Raw genomic sequence first — 17,599 nt, forward strand, 5'->3', positions numbered from 1 at the left:
AACTGATTGTATTAAAATTTTATTTTTGAAAATCTGACAAATACACACAACCATGTACCTGCCCTGCAAGAACTTCTACCCAGACAATGGGAAGAGACTCGTCCAAGTGAGAGGCCCTGAAGCTTTAAGTTTGATCAGCCTCTTGGTAACTTTGCCTCTGGGCTCAGAGAAGGGCCAGGTATTGCTTGGCATCACATCAGAGGGAATAAAGAGATGTGACCTTCAGGCTAGTTTCTCAGTGCTAAGTGTTTTCCAATTTTATGATATAAAAAATGTTGAAGTTATGTTCTAGCACAGAAAAAAAAAAAGCATTCCTAATTTTACCAGGCCCTGGAATATCATTCAATCAATATTTGTGAATTGACTGAACTAGATGAATAATTGAAATGCTAACAGAAAGAGATATATTTGATTTTGAAGGGTCCTTGGCAATCACTGATCACTCATTTTACAGACATACAAGCCAGGAATGAGAATGACAGTGACAGTGAATGACAGAGATGAGGCCAACAGCCAAGGTAAACTAGCACACTGCCATCACATGACTGCCAGCAATTGAAATTTCATCACAAGTCACTGTGAGTTAATGCACAGAAGGACAGCAGTACAGATTTCTAGAAACACTTACGGACATTGAAGGCTTATTGTAAAATGTTGTGCCAAATCCTTTATATACACATCTGCTTTGTTTAGTCATTATTGCTCTTTTTGATCTATGGAATACACTCCCCTCAGCTGACCTATAGTAACAGTGCCATTGAGGCCCCCAGTTGGCCATGTTTGCACATGGCAAGGGTCTGATTTGCTTGAGCTCAGCTGTGGATGGAACATGAGGGATATGTACTGGAAGACTGAGCTAGTGTGTGGGGCCATAAGGCATCCTGGTCAGGAAAAGGGGAAAAGGGTCTATTCCTATTGGGTATTCTGTAGGGGGATTCAAGACCAGGCCATGCATACTACCAAAAGTGCTATACAGATTCAATGCAATTCCAATTAAAATCCCAATGGTGTACCTTACAGAAATAGAGCAAGCAATTATGGAATTCATCTGGAAGAATAAGAAACCCAGAATAGCTAAAGCAATCCTCAGTAGAAAGAGCAAAGCAGGGGGTATCACAATACCAGATCTTCAACTCTATTACAAAGCAATAGTAACAAAAACGGCATGGTATTGGTACCAAAATAGACAGGTAGATCAATGGTACAGAATAGAGGACATGGACACAAACCCAAATAAATACAATTTTCTCATACTAGACAAAAGTGCCAAAAATATGCAATGGAGAAAAGATAGCCTCTTCAACAAATGGTGCTGGGAAAACTGGAAAACCATATGCAACAGAATGAAACTAAATCCCTATCTCTCACCCTGCACAAAACTCAACTCAAAATGGATCAAGGACCTCAGAATCAGACCAGAGACCCTGCATCTTATAGAAGAAAAAGTAGGTCCAAACCTTCAACTTGTTGGCTTAGGATCAGACTTCCTTAACAGGACTCCCATAGCACAAGAAATAAAAGCAAGAATCAACCACTGGGATAGATTCAAACTAAAAAGCTTTCTCTCAGCAAAGGAAACTATCAGTAATGTGAAGAGCCTACAGAGTGGGAGAATATCTTTGCCACTCATACTTCAGATAGAGTGCTAATTTCCAGAATCTATAAAGAACTCAAAAAACTCTACACCAAGAATACAAATAATCCAATCAACAAATGGGCTAAGGAAATGAACAGACACTTCACAGAAGATGTACAAGCAATCAACAGATATATGAAAAAATGTTCAACATCTCTAGTGATAAGAGAAATGCAAATCAAAACTACCCTAAGATTTCATCTCACCCCAATTAGAATGGCGATTATCAAGAATACAAGCAACAATAGGTGTTGGCGAGGATGTGGGGAAAAAGGTACACTCATACATTCCTGGTGGGGTTGCAAATTAGTGCAGCCACTCTGGAAAGCAGTGTGGAGATTCCTCAGAAAACTTGGAATGGAACCACCATTTGACCCAGCTATCCCACTCCTTGGCCTATACCCAAAGGACTTAAAATCAGCATACTCGAGATACAGCCACATCAATGTTCATAGCTGCTCAATTCACCATAGCCAGATTGGGGAACCAACCTAGATGCCCTTCAGTTGTTGAATGGATAAAGAAACTGTGGCATATATATATATACAATGGAATATTACTCCACCATGAAGAATGATAAAATTATGGCATTTGCAGGCAAATGGATGAAATTGGAGGATATCATGCTAAGTGAGATAAGCCAATCTCAAAAAACGAAAGGACAAATGATCTCGCTGATAAGCGGATGAGGACATATAAGGGGGTGTAGGAGGGGTTAGTGTTAGGATTAGGGTTAGGTTTAGGGTTAGGTATAAGGAGGGTGGTAAGAATGGAGGAAGGAAGGACTGTATAGAGGGAAAAGAGGGGTGGGAGGGGTGGGGAGGTAGGGGAAAAAATAACAGAATGAATCAAACAACATTGCCCTATGTAAATTTATGATTTTTAATTAAAATAAATGAAAAAAAAAAAGAAATAAACCAAATTCAAAGATTAAAAAAAAAAAAAAAAAAAAGACCAGGCCATGGAGTTTGTCTGTCCCACAGTGGAAGGCTCAGGTCCGAATAGGACCTTCATTGCCTTGCCTTCATTGCCACAGGACTGTGTGGAGCAGAGGCCCTATGGAGGCTTGATCAGGGTAGACGTGCGGTGAGGCCAGTTGGCAGTGTCCCATGGATAGGATTGTCTACAAGTTGTAAGAAAAGGCTGCTACTAGAGATAATACTGGCATAAATACAGGAATGTCCTAGCAATTGGAACAAGAGTGGGCAGTAGACACTTGGTGGAGGCAGACTGTTTGCTTCTCTCCCTCCTTTTGGGCTATCAAATGCAAAAAATAGTTGGAAAGATCTCATAAAGTGGCTATGAAGATTGCATGAGATAATCCCTGAAAAGCAACTGGCATGTAAAACTGACAGTAATAAAGGTAAAACTAATTATAACCAGAAACTACTTTGATTTTGCTAGTGTTTTTAACAGACAGCTTTATTATTTATTTATCTTTGCTCATGCCATTATTATCATCATCATTACTATTATTATTATATAAGTCTTCTGTGGATTTGGATGACATGGGACTTTTAATACTACCTGAAATGTCCAGGTGTCCAGGTCCTGCAGATATCTAGTCCATGGCCCCGGAGACCTTCAGGGCATCCAACCCAGAATGGGGCCTATGGGAACCTCTCTTTTCTAACAGGAGCTGGGCCATTGGGTTCAAGAAGTTCTTGAACTCCCTATGATTCTGGGGGAGGCCATAAAGGGAAAGCAAGGATAAAGAGAAAGGAAACATAATAATAATAATAATAATAATAATAATAATAATAATAATAAAGGAAGCTTGTATTATTTACTGTCTGTTGTATGCATGTGATTATTATGTCTATCAAAGCTATAATTAGGTATTGTTAAGTACAATAGAAACAAGAAAATGGAAATTTTTTTACTTCACTCAAGTGCAGAGCTGAACATGGGATCAGAACTCAAATCTGTACTCATGTAATTCCATAGCCCATGCTTGTTCCACTATAACAGGTGTGAAAAAGGCTGCTTATTACATTCCATGCTCATTTTGTACAAGATAATTATTGACTCAAATAGGAAAGTGAATTAAAAGTAAACGTACCTCAAAAAACCAGTTCAGACTGTGAAACAAAGTAAATGACATCTTATGGTATCCAGACTTCCTCTCCTTGAACCTGGATTAGTTTTTCAGTTATTTAGGAATTCTCTAGAAGACATTATATAAAAGGAAGGAAAAACACATTTAAAACTCATAGATGTCATCATAACATGTACTCCTGAAAAAAGATTAGTATCCATTGTATATAGAGAACTATTATAAATCCATAAAAACAATCAACCCAATAGAAAAAATGAACAAAAGATACACATAAGCATTCCACATAGATGGACACATGAATAATCAATAAATCTTTGAGGATAGATTAACCTTTTCTTTCAAATAATAGAAATTGAACATGGAATATATAAATTAATTTTGTTATACATTAAAATTATTATGAGATGTATGTATGATTTTTAAAATTTTAATTTTGTTCTACATTTTTTATTGTGCATTATGGTTGTACATAATGATGGGGTTTGTCATTACCCATCCATACAGGCACACAGTGTAACAGTATCATTTGTTCAATATTGCTGCTTAGCTCTCCACACTGCTCTTCACCTGTCACCCCCTGGTCCCTTTCCTTTACTGATCTCCCTTTGATTTTTATGAGATCCACCCCCACCTTTATTTTCCTTTTTTGTCTCTAGATTCTGCATATGAGAGAAAACATACAACACTTGACCTTCTGATTTAGACTTAATTCACTTACCTGATGGTTTCTAGTTTTATCCATTTTTCCTGCAAACAACATAATTTCATTTTTATTTAGGGCTTGAATGAAATCCCACTGTGTATATATACTACATTTTCTTTATCCATTCATCCACTGATAGACACCTAGGCTGGTTCCATAGTTTGTGAATTATGCTGCTATAAACATAGCCATGCATGTATCATTGTAGTTAAGATGACCTTAATTCTTCAGGATAAATACTGAGGAGTGGTATAGCTGGGTCATGTGGTGGTTCCATGCCTAGTCTTTTGAGAGGTACCTCCATACTAGTTTCCATAGTGGTTGTACTAATTTACAGTCCACCAACAATGTAGAACTGTGAGGACAGCTTAACCTTATGGATGGTCAAGAAAATAAAAATTAAGAACACTGTCAAATACCCATTGATTTATAAAACTTGAGGAATTTGATATAGTCAATATTCAAAATTTCAAAGAACAACAGGAACACAAACACTGTTGGCATGAGTGTAAGTTGATACAAGCCTTTGAAAAACATTCTTAAATAGACTTGAACTTGAGTAAATACTTTGATCCATTGTTTCTCTATGTACCCTAGAAAAGACTCCTGCCCATGGGGCTAAAAAGGCACAGATAAGAAAATGGTTTCAGCAGTCTTCATGGAAGCCAAAGCAAGAATATCTTAAATGTCCATCCACAGCAAAGTGAGTAAAATAAAATTTCAATGATCCAAGATTGTACTTGGAAGTTAATGACCCAAGATTCCCACCAATGTGATGGACAAAATGAGTCTCAGAACTTCAGTAGTCTGAGGCCACCTTATCAAGCTAAAAAGGAAGCTGTTCAGAAATATGTACCCTATCTTGTAAAATTATTTTTTAAGAAAAATGAGAAGCAGCAGCACAAACACTGTTCCTCTGGAGCAGCGGAGGCAGAAGGCCATCAGGGCACTATGGGGAGTTCCACCCACATTGGTCATGATCTTTTTCCAGGGTTGGGCAGTGGAATCAGGGGTCCTCATTTTATGATTATACTTCATAACCCTGACATGCATTTTGTCTGATGTATAACAACATTTTTCATAAACATTCACCAAAACAGAATAAAAGTCAAATACTGCAAAAAAGCTTTCTGGAGGAGAGAATTCCATCTGTCAGTCTTTTCTCTTGCCTGACTGACTGCACATGTGTGATGGTGTAGAAGTGAGGGACAGAAACTTATAAGGGCAGGAATGGAGTCTTGCCACCATTCCATGATTCCTAATTCCAGCCCTTTGCCTTTCACTACTGGAGTCACTGGATTTCTTTGTTTCAGTTTTTCCAGAATGATCTCTCAGGTCCTATAGGAATGGGGGATCATCAGTCTTTGGGTGGGGTTGAGTGGTATACTGAGGTCCACAACCTCTCCATTTAAGGCTCAAACACACACCTATTTGCAGGCTATCTTACCCACCCTACACCAGGTGTGTTTAGGCCCTTAGGCCTCAGGGAATGTCAGCGATTACAACTGCTGTACTTTGGTACCCCCACCAAACTGGGTGCCTAAACTTCTGTCCAAGGTCCCAGGGCTCTGCTGGGTCAAGATTCTCTTACCATCCACCTTCCAGATTTTATAATGGTATTACTCTTTTTCCTCCCATTCTTTGTCCTTGTCAGTTTTTTCCCTTAAAAATCTCTTTTCTGTCATTTCAATGCCTTTTGGGAAGTAAGTCCTCTAGGCTCACCTGTCCCACAGGTGAAGAGTAGCTTGGTTAGTTGAAATTTGCCTTTTAAAAACATTAAAAGTGGAATAAAGGAAGGATGCTCCAATTACCTGGATCATTGAGGAGGCCGAGTTCTGTTTGTGGATGTGTAAGAGGGAATAAAGCTTTTCCTACTCTGGCAGGCACAGTTCCTGCCTTTGCTGCCTCTCTAAGACTGCTGTGTTCAGATGAAGCATTTCTGAAATAGCCATGACATTGTGATTTTCACTGCCGACTTCTATTTTTATTTTTATAATTCTTAACATTAAGTTGTTAATAATCAGTGTTAAATTGGCTCTCTGATTTCACAGTCATGGGGCAGATAAAATATGCTTATCAAAGGAATTACTTTTGTACTTTGTTCTAATTTATCTCTTTCCGTGTAGAATGGATTCATTTACTTTGTCTTAAAAGATTAAATTGTTTTGTCCTTTACATCATCAGGGGTAACACCTGGCTTCTCATGACAATGGCCCCTAATCAAGCAGACCTTGTACTTACGCTTGCTACCTCCTCAGTTACCTTGCACATGGCCTGAACCTTGTAGGCTGAGCTTGAGTTAATTTAGAAAATAGTATGCATAACCTGCCCATTCTTTTCCTAACCTCAATGTGTCAAGACAGAAAAAATCCAGAAGCATATTATTTCAGCTGACAGATTAATGAAGCCAACAGCTAAGAGGTGCCAGTAACTCAGTGCTATTGAAGAAAAAGTAACTTAGCAGGGTGTCTGAATAGATTTGAGTATGTTTTCAAGTTTCTGTTTTTTAAATGGACATCCTTCATATGGATTGTTTTCATAACACATTATGAATAAACTGGAAAATCAAAATACAAATGCCATTGAAAGCATAATCGCCAATGCAATGAACAAAGATATTGAATTCCCTCACATTCTTTTTCAGTTCTAGATCTACACCATTGCTGTTTCTCCAAGTGACTGACTTGAATCATATTCTCTCATCTCCTTCTGAGCTTGGTAAAATGGCCTTCATAACCAGTTTGGAAGAGGAGCTTCTAATTCTGATCATGTTCATACTTGAAATCGCTCTGCCCAGTGGGAATAGATAGTATCATCACTCTGTTTGGGTAGACAATGATACTAAATGCTTTCCCCCATAAGCAACATAGTGAAGTATGGCTCGGTCCTGAATTTGAGACTTTAGACTCTTGGTAAGGAGATGCCCAGGCATCTTCCCAGGAATAAATAGCAAAGTTAATCTGAGTTTTTCATAATCCTTTCTCTTATTCTCAGAAAACAGAGTTTAGATAACCACCTGTGCTGCCCACAGTAAACCTGAGACATCAGTTTTTGAGGGCTAATTAAATATGGTAAAATTTACTCCTTTTTGGTGTCTGATTTTGTGCATTTTACACACATGCATGGTTGTGTGACAACTATCGTCTCACACTAAAAAGTCCCCTCTTGTCCCTTTGCAGTCAGTTCCCTTCTTTCTGCCTCAGTCTCTGGTAATCACTGTTTTACTTTATGTCCCTCTAAGTTTTGACTTTTCTGGAAGGCTGTACAGTCATGTACCACATAGCCATGTTTTGATCAAAGAGGGATCATGTGTACCACAGCAGTCCCATCATGGTATACTCTCTAGTGACATGGTAGCCATCTTGTTTGTGCAAGTACACTCTATAATGTGTGCACAGTAACAAGCTCAGTCCTTACCCCTGTCATTAAGCAATGCAGACTGTACAAATGGCATCACGCAGTAACTTTTCTAACTGGCTGCATTCACTTAGCTTAATGATTTTAAGGTTCTTCCCTGTTGTTTCAGTATTATATTATTGTTTAAGCAGCATTTTATGGTTAGGATATACTGAAGTTTGTTGATATATTCACCAGTTAAAGGACATTGGAGTTGTTTCTAATTTTTAATAATTATGAATCCAACTTCTGTGTGTAGCATACAGGCCTTTGTGTGGTTGTATGTTCTCATTTCTCTGGAATAAGTACCCAGGAATGGGATTGCAAGGTCATAAAGTACATGGAGTTGTGTTTTTACAAGAAACCACGAGACAGTTTTCTATAGAAATGACTGCATTCTCAGCAGAACTCAGTGCTTTCTAGGGGAGTTCCCATTGCTCCACATACTTGCCAGCTCAAGCGCTGTTGTTTCAAAAATGTAGATGTTTTAATAAATGTGTAGTGGAAGCTTATCATGGTTTTAATTAGCATTTTCTAATAGTTTTGAGTATATTTTTATATGCTTATTTGCCAAAACTATTTTCTTCTTAGAGGGTCTGTTCATGTAATAAATTTTTAGCTATGTAAAAATACGTCTTGTTTTGTTTTCCTACTGCTGAGTTTTGAGAGATCTTTATGTATTTTTGGACCTGAGTACTTTATCATATTTGTACTTTGCAAATATTTTCTCCCAGGCTGTGCTTTTTGAATATATTTAAAGATTAATTTAATTTCTTTTCCTACAACTGTTAATAAATGATCATAGATTGAAAAATTTAAGAAAAATGGAGTCAATAGTAAGTCCCCTTCCCATGAGTATTAGCATTCAAATTTCTCTTCCCAAAGCAATCATTATTAGTATGTTTTTTGGAGGGAGGGAAGAGAAAAGAATAGTCTCTAGAAATATTTTATACTATTATAAAAAATGTTGCCTCAATACATGATAGTAAATAATACCCACTTATTTGTCTTGCTCTCTTTACTTAGTTCTTTGTAATACGCTTGCCATATCATTGTATACAGATGTATATAGTAATTCTTTTTAAATGCTAGTGTCTTAATCAGCTTTTTGCTGCTGTAACTAAAGGATCCAATGAGAACAACTATAAAGGAGGAAAGTTTATTTAAGGGCTCATGGTTTCAGAGGTCTTAGTCCATAGAAGGCCCACTGCATTCCTTGGGGCTCAAGGTGAGGCAGAACATCATGGCAGGAGAGTGCAGCAAAGGGAAGCAGCTTACAACATGGTGATCAGGAAGCAGAGAGACTTCCCTCTCCAGATACAAAACATATACCCCATAGCCACGCCCCGCCCCCAGTTAACTACTGTCTCTAGCCACACCCACCTGCCTCCAATTAACACGTTAATCCCATCAGGGTTCAATTCACTGATTAGGTGAAGACTCTCTCAACCTAATCATTTCTTCTCTGAACCTTCTTGCATTGTCTCACGTGTGAGCTTTTGGAGGACACCTCATATCCAAATCAGAGCAGCTAGATAGTATTCCACTGCATGTGTTTGCATTATTTATGTATTTTTGCCTCCTACTCATTTCTAATCTTTTCCTATCTCAAACAATACAATGAGAAAAATGTTTGCATAGTAATAGCTACCATTGAATTTACTGAATTATAGAGAATAAACATTTAATTTTGGAAGTTATTGCCTAATTTCTTTCATAGGGGTCAGACCAATATTAACTTTCACAGTAACACAAGAGAATGCCTGTTTCTCCACATACCTTCCAACATGTTTAAATTTAAAAAATGTTTTTGTCAATCTTACAGTGAAATGCACTATAGTCTTAAGTTATGCTTTTTTAAATCAGTTACCTATGATATCTATTGTTCTTGTTTGTAAGATATTGATTGATATCCTTTATTTGTTTTTAGACTGAGGTTTTACATTTTTCCTTATTGATTTAGAGTTCTATGTAGATAAAAAAAATAGCACTTTGTGTCATGAATTGAAAAATGTATTCATACCTTTTTTTGTGATTTCATGGTTATATTTCCTTGAGAGTAATTTTCATTTGTTAATTGAGCTGATCCTAACTAAAAAGTGTGTGAAAGTGACAAAGTAAAGTGATCAAAAAAGATCACTAAAGATGAGTAGAGTGTCCTTGCATGCCAGTGTGTCTCTAGCTATTGAGCAAGTGTCACATGTCTGCACTATCACCAGGCAGGAGGAGAAACTCACTGTAAGTGTAGATGATTTGCTGACCGAAAGTTTGGTTAAGCATCATGTATGAGATGTTTTACTGTGAGGGCCATGCTTTCATGAATGTCAGAACAGGTGCTGGGAACAGAATGCCTCTTGCTTGTCCTCTGCCCTTGCAGCTATACACGTGGAGTGCTGGTGCCTGGGAACCTCATCCAGAGTGTTGTAACTGAGAACACTGGAGAACTCCTGGCTTGGTTCCAATGCAGCAACAGGTACTAAGTCACTGTAGAGAGCACAAGGAAGGCCTGCCTTTAAGGAGTAACTAGAGGGGTGACCAGAGCCAAAGGCAGGCTCCCCAAGAAAGATGGGCCTCAGGGTGGAAAGGGTACAGGGCGAGGACCAGCAGGGCCCAAACAAGCTTCATATTGGGAGCTGAATGGACTCCGGCATTGGGAGGATTCTATCAGGCAGAGTGGCAAGGTGTACATCTTTCAGGGAATGGAGCAAGAGAGAGAACTTCAAAGTGTGTATCCTTTTAAAGAACTGTTTTCTCCAAGGTAGTTTATAGAAAATCAGCCTGATTTCCTTAGAGCTAGTTGCAAGTTGTTTTTCATCAGCTCTCATTACCCAGATAATGTGCCTCCTCTGTGTGTACCAGATTTGATTCTAAATCGGCCTCAGACTCTGGAAGTAGCTTCAAACTGCATAGAGTAGGGTCAGCATCACTTGCTATAGCATGTGCCTTGCTAGCTGAGGGGGCAGGCTCCATGTCCCTGACACATGGCATAAAGAGCCCCATAGTCCTGCTCAATAACCCCTTGCCAGCTTTTTCTCACCACCAAATATAGGTGAAGAGTGGTTCATCAAACTTTGGAAAATAGGAAGTTAGATTTTCTAGAAAGGGACCATGACCCATATAGTTAGTGACTTTGCCACAGTGTTTTGGGTGTCACATTACAAAATGTGCCCCAAAGTTAGAAAAATTTCCTGTTCTTACTCAAAGGATCCTTCAAAAAGAGGGGAATTACCCTATCTTCAAATTCTTATAGGTTGTGAGCAGGGGCAGCTATTAGGAGGTGATGCTCATGAAGGGACTGCAGGCAGTTCACCAAAAAACTGAATCTCAGGAACACTTGCAGCCAAGAGCAGTGAGCTGCTGAACTGGAAGCTCAGCTCTTGTCTCACCTGAAGCACCTCAACATTGCCAACTACAAAGAGTCTTGGGAGGGAGGAGATGGTCTGCTATACATTGTCATGGGCTTCTGTGAAAGTGGTGATCTATATTCGAAGTGCAAGGAGTAGGAAGGGCAGCTTCCACCTGAGAGTCAAGTGGTAGGGTGGTTTGTACAGATTGCCATAGCTTTGAAAGATTTATATGAGAGACATTCGTCATTGAGATCTGAAAACTCTCTAGCAATTGGAGAAATGCAAATTAAAACTCCACTGAGATTTCATTTCACTCCGCTCAGAGTAACAATTATCAAGAATACAAGTAATAGTAAATGTTGGTGAGGATGTGAGGAAACGGGTACACTTATACAATTGCTGGTGGGACTGCAAATTGGTACAACTACTCTGGAAAGCAGTATGGAGATTCCTCAAAAACTAGGAATGGAACCGCCATTTGACCCAGTTATTCCACTCCTTGGTATGTACCCAAAAGATTTAAAATCAGCATCCTGCAGTGATGCAGCTACATCAATGTTTTTAGCAGGTCAATTCACAAAATCTCAGCTATAGAGCCAACGTAGGCACCCTTCTACAGATGATTGGCTAAAGAAAATGTGGTATGTATATGCAGTGTACTTTATTCACCCATAAAGAAGAAGGAGTTTATGACATTTGAATCTGGAGATTATTATGCCAGGTGAAATAAGCCAATCCCCTCCCCAAAAAAGGTTGAATGTTTTATCTGATATGTGAAAGCTAACCCACGATAGGGAAGATTAAAAAAAAGAAAAGAAGTTTAGTGGATTAGACAAAGGGGAATGGAGGGAAGAGAGGAGGATGGGAAAAGGAAAGACAGTGGAATGAATCTGACATAACTTTCCTATGTACATATAAGGATATACCACAGTGAATCTCACCATTGTGTATATCCACAAGAAATTAATTAAAAAATAACTGGTTAAGTGGCAGAAAGATCAATAGAAAGATCAATAAAGCAGGAGATGGGGAGAGGGTAGGGGAAGGAAATGTACTGGGAACTGATAAATTCTATACTTATATAATTATATAAAATGGATTCTACAACTAAAAAATGGATTCATGCACAACTAAAAAGAACCAATAAATAAAGGAAAAAAAAAAAAAAAGAAAGCTCAAAATGTCTTTTTGGCAAGCACAAACATCATCCAAGTGGGGGACCTAGCAATTGCCGAATGTTAGAGAACCACTGTGACATGGTGAGGGCCCTCATTGGCACCCCTATTACTTGAGCCCTGACTTGTTCTTAAACAAACCCCACAATTACTAGTCTGATGTTTGACCTTTGTGATGCTCTGTCCATGAAATGGCCAACCTGAAACATGCTTTCAATACAAAACATGTGAATTCTTTAGTTTACAGGATTATTGAAATAAAACAGCTACCAATACCGAGAGTTAGCCCATGGTTGGCAGAACTAAGAACAATGCTGAGCCTGAGGACAGATCATCTGTGAGAAGCATCTTGAAGCATCTTTATACAAAACACTAAATCTCCTTGTTTTTGGGGGCCACAAAGGCAAATAACAAACAAACAAAATCCTCCAAAATCACTTTATAAAATGGGTCTACAATAACTTCACTGTTTCACCTGCTTCCCCATATTATCAGAAGACCATGTGGGAATCAGGCTTTCAGGTTGAGTCCTGGACTTAGTGTTACTCTTCAGACTCTTCCTTCACTTAAGAAATACTGCATTTACCTTCTTGCTCATTAGAGGCATCTAAGTGCCTTGGTTGATTCTTCTGAACTAAGCCATTGTTCATTGAATCTCTCCTTTCTGTAAGTGAGATGTCAATATTTACCCTACTGGTGGTGGCTAGTGACTCTGCAGTATTGCTCATGTCTGGTTTGTCAGTGTGACCTTTCCAACTAGAAGGTGATTTCAAGGGATCAAGGACTATCAGTTTCCCCTGGGACAAACACTTATTTTCACTCCCTATGTGTGTTTTGGAACCCTCAGCAGAATGTGGTTGGGGGCTGAATACTTCACACTATGATTTTGACTTTCTGGAAACTATGGTACTAACAGGGATGAATTGACATTATTAAAAAAAAATCAATTCATGCTTTTGAGAATACATTTAAAGAATATAAAGTTTGAATTCTTCTTTTCCAATTCGTATCCCTTTAATTTCTTTGGTCTGTCTAATTGCTCTCGCTAGAGTCTCAAGAACGATGTTGAATAGAAGTGGTGAAAGAGGGCATCCCTGCCTTGTTCCAGTTTGTAGGGGGAATGCTTTCAGTTTTTCACCATTTAGAATGATATTGGCCATGGGCTTAGCGTAGATGGCCTTTACAATGTTAAGGAATGTTCCCACTACCCTAATTTTTTCTAGTGTTTTGAGCATGAAGGGATGCTGTATTTTATCGAACGCTTTTTCTGCATCTATTGAAATAATCACGTGATTCTTAACTTTAAGTCTGTTGATATGGTGAATGACATTTATTGATTTCCGGATGTTGAACCAACCTGGAATCCCTGAGATAAAACCCACTTGATCGTGGTGCACTATCCCTGTTCGCTGATGACATGATTATATATTTAGAGGAACCTGGAAATTCCACCAGAAAACTCTTAGAACTTATAAGTGAATTCAGTAAAGTAGCAGGTTACAAGATCAATGCTCATAAATCCAATGCATTTTTATACGTAAGTGATGAATCTTCAGAAAGAGAAATTAGGAAAACTACCCCATTCACAATAGCATTGAAAAAAATAAAATACCTGGGAATCAATCTCAAAAAAGAGGTGAAAGACCTCTACAATGAGAACTACAGAACACTAAAGAAAGAAATTGAAGAAAACCTTAGAAGATGGAAAGATCTCCCATGTTCTTGGATAGGCAGAATTAATATTGTCAAAATGGCCATACTACCTAAAGTGCTATACAGATTCAATGCAATTCCAATTAAAATCCCAATGATGTACCTTACAGAAATAGAGCAAGCAATTATGAAATTCATCTGGAAGAATAAGAAACCCAGAATAGCTAAAGCAATCCTCAGTAGAAAGAGTGAAGCAGGAGGTATCGCAATACCAGATCTTCAACTCTATTACAAAGCAATAGTAACAAAAACGGCATGGTATTGGTACCAAAATAGACAGGTAGATCAATGGTACAGAATAGAGGACATGGACACAAACCCAAATAAATACAATTTTCTCATACTAGACAAAGGGGCCAAAAATATGCAATGGAGAAAAGATAGCCTCTTCAACAAATGGTGCTGGGAAAACTGGAAAACCATATGCAACAGAATGAAATTAAACCCCTATCTCTCACCCTGCACAAAACTCAACTCAAAATGGATCAAGGACCTCGGAATCAGACCAGAGGCCCTGCATCTTATAGAAGAAAAAGTAGGTCCAAACCTTCAACTTGTTGGCTTAGGATCTGACTTCCTTAACAGGACTCCCATAGCACAAGAAATAAAAGCAAGAATCAACCACTGGGATAGATTCAAACTAAAAAGCTTTCTCTCAGCAAAAGAAACTCTCAGTAATGTGAATAGAGAGCCCACAGAGTGGGAGAATATCTTTGCCACTCATACTTTAGATAGAGCACTAATTTCCAGAATCTATAAAGAACTCAAAAAACTCTACACCAAGAATACAAATAATCCAATCAACAAATGGGCTAAGGAAATGAACAAACACTTCACAGAAGAAGATGTACAAGCAATCAACAGATATATGAAAAAATGTTCAACATCTCTAGTAATAAGAGAAATGCAAATCAAAACCACCCTAAGATTCCATCTCACCCCAATTAGAATGGCAATTATCAAGGACACAGGCAACAATAGGTGTTGGCGAGGATGTGGGGAGAAAGGTACACTCATACATTGCTGGTGGGGCTGCAAATTAGTGCAGCCACTCTGGAAAGCAGTGTGGAGATTCCTCAGAAAACTTGGAATGGACCCTCCATTTGACCCAGCTATCCCACTCCTTGGCCTATACCCAAAGGACTTAAAATCAGCATACTCGAGATACAGCCACATCAATGTTCATAGCTGCTCAATTCACCATAGCCAGATTGGGGAACCAACCTAGATGCCCTTCAGTTGATGAATGGATAAAGAAACTGTGGCATATATATATACAATGGAATATTACTCCGCCATGAAGAACGATAAAATCATGGCATTTTCAGGCAAATGGATGAAATTGGAGGATATCATGCTAAGTGAGATAAGCCAATCTCAAAAAACGAAAGGACAAATGATCTCGCTGATAAGCGGATGAGGACATATAAGGGGGTGTAGGAGGGGTTAGCGTTAGGATTAGGGTTAGATTTAGGGTTAGGTATAAGGAGGGTGGTAAGAATGGAGGAAGGAAGGACTGTATAGAGGGAAAAGAGGGGTGGGAGGGGTGGGGAGGTAGGGGAAAAATAACAGAATGAATCAAACAACATTGCCCTATGTAAATTTATGATTACACAAATGGTATGCCTTGACTCCATGTACAAACAGAGAAACAACATGTATCCCAGTTGTTTAAATAAAAAAAAATGCCATTGGCATTTTGATGGAAATTAGAAAAAAAAAAGAATATAAAGTTCCATGAGCACTTGAGCAATTGGATCCAATTTAACACTCTGATGGATGGTTAATATTTTAGATTCATTTAGTATGAGCCTCATTTAGGGTGTATAAGAATTGAATCTACAGTATTTCAGCTTTGTAAATCATTATAGTTTTGTTAGATTTATTTCTCCATCAGTGAAAACATCTCTCAAATATTAATTCCTTTTCCAATGAAGCAATTTTTAAATAAAGTTCAGGTCTTTTTTGTTTAAATAGAAAAAAGAAGAAATATTTCGTCAGGTCACTACAGAAGAACTGGATGAAAGCACCATCCATATGTGCCAATGAATACTTGCTGCTTGGAATAAAAATTTGTGTGATGATATAATTTACAGATTTATGAGTTTATATCTTAAAGATCTTAGGAAGTTGACATCTCTGGGAAGCATCATGTGATGCTAAAACTCAGATTCTAGGGCTGCTGGAGTAATGGATGTTGAAGCATGTGAACAAGATGAATAAAATTCTGTTATGAAATATTTGGAGCAAAAAAAGCAATTTTTTCAAAAATAGTCTTGAGGATGAGGTGTAGCTTAGTGGTAGAATACATACTTAGCATGCATGAGATCCTGGGTTAAATTCCCAGCATCCCCCCCAAAATCCTATCTGTGATATGTAAATGTGTGTTATCTGTGCACAACTAAATTGTTTGAGTATGTAATATAAAATAATTTCAAGTTTATTTGCATTAGTTAAGAATGTCATCTTAAAATTTTCACATTGGGAAAATGGAGTCCTCATATTCAGAAATTTTTGGTAAAAGGAGACAGGAAAACATTTTACCTCGTGATGTCTACAGGGTCTCTAGGGAGAAGTAGGCTCAAGAGGGAAATCTAATTGTGCTCATTATCTACAATCAGCAAAGTGAAGCAACTATGCCTTGCAGGGGGAGAGACGTTTTGATTATGTTGCCTAGAATACACTAAGTACTCAGTGCAGGTTCAATATACTGTAATGTTACTCTTATCCTATTTGGGCTTAATAAGATTTTTAAATTCAATAATATTTTCATGATTATAAAAACAGTATTGTCGATTCTCATTATATGTGAGTTCTGGATCTGTGAATTCACCTGCTTGCCAAAATTTATAACCTCCAAATCTACATTAATGGCATTTAGTGGCCATTGGCAGATGTGTAGAGTAGCAAAAATATTTCAGTTGCTCTGTGTCCTGTAAACAAGTGACTCCCTTCCCCCTGTCCCCGCCAGTTCTGGGGATTGAACCCAGGGGTGCTCTACCACTGACCTATACCCCTAGCCCTTTCCATTTTTTCATTTTGAGACAGGGTTTTCTGAGTTGCTGAGGGTGGACTCAAACTTGTGAACCTTTGCCTCAGCCTCCCTCCCAAGTCACTGGGATTGCAGATGTGCACCATGGCACACACTTTTCATGATCTATTTAGTGCCACATTTTTCTTTCTTTCTTTCTTTCTTTTTGTTGGTGATCTCACTGTTTACCATGGCTCTCCACTATAGAACTGAAGTGCTATCCAGTGTTCCTAAGTAAGAAGACTTTGATGAGAAAATAGGTATCTGAGATAGGCTTCCTTTCAGCCTCAAATAGTGCTGTTGGTTATGAATTCAATGTTAATGAATCAACAGTATATATTAAATAGGGTGTCTTTAAACAGAAATATGCATAAAACAAAGTTATCCATTGATCAGCAGACAAAAATGTTTTGACCAATGGCTCACAGGAACTAAACTTTCTCTTCCTTGAAGTGGTGGTTAATAGTTAATAATTTATTGTGTGTGGTGACTTCATAGAGCACAATTCCTGCAAGGGTAGACTTGAGTGTAGATGTGAA

At 38.2% G+C, this 17,599-nt stretch overlaps 1 long non-coding RNA gene across 1 annotated transcript in view; it reads left to right on the forward strand.

Moving 5' to 3' along the window:
• Nucleotides 1–453: 453 nt before the first annotated feature.
• The window catches only part of LOC306654985, a 53,647-nt gene continuing 36,501 nt past the window's right edge, over nucleotides 454–17,599 (forward strand). Inside the window, exon 1 of the long non-coding RNA XR_013762148.1 lies at nucleotides 454–518. This is a non-coding gene — a long non-coding RNA (uncharacterized lncRNA). The remainder of the gene's footprint in view (nucleotides 519–17,599) is intronic.

Source organism: Sciurus vulgaris (genome assembly GCF_902686455.1).
Source record: "Sciurus vulgaris genome assembly, chromosome: 2".
NCBI classification, from domain to species: Eukaryota; Metazoa; Chordata; class Mammalia; order Rodentia; family Sciuridae; genus Sciurus; species Sciurus vulgaris.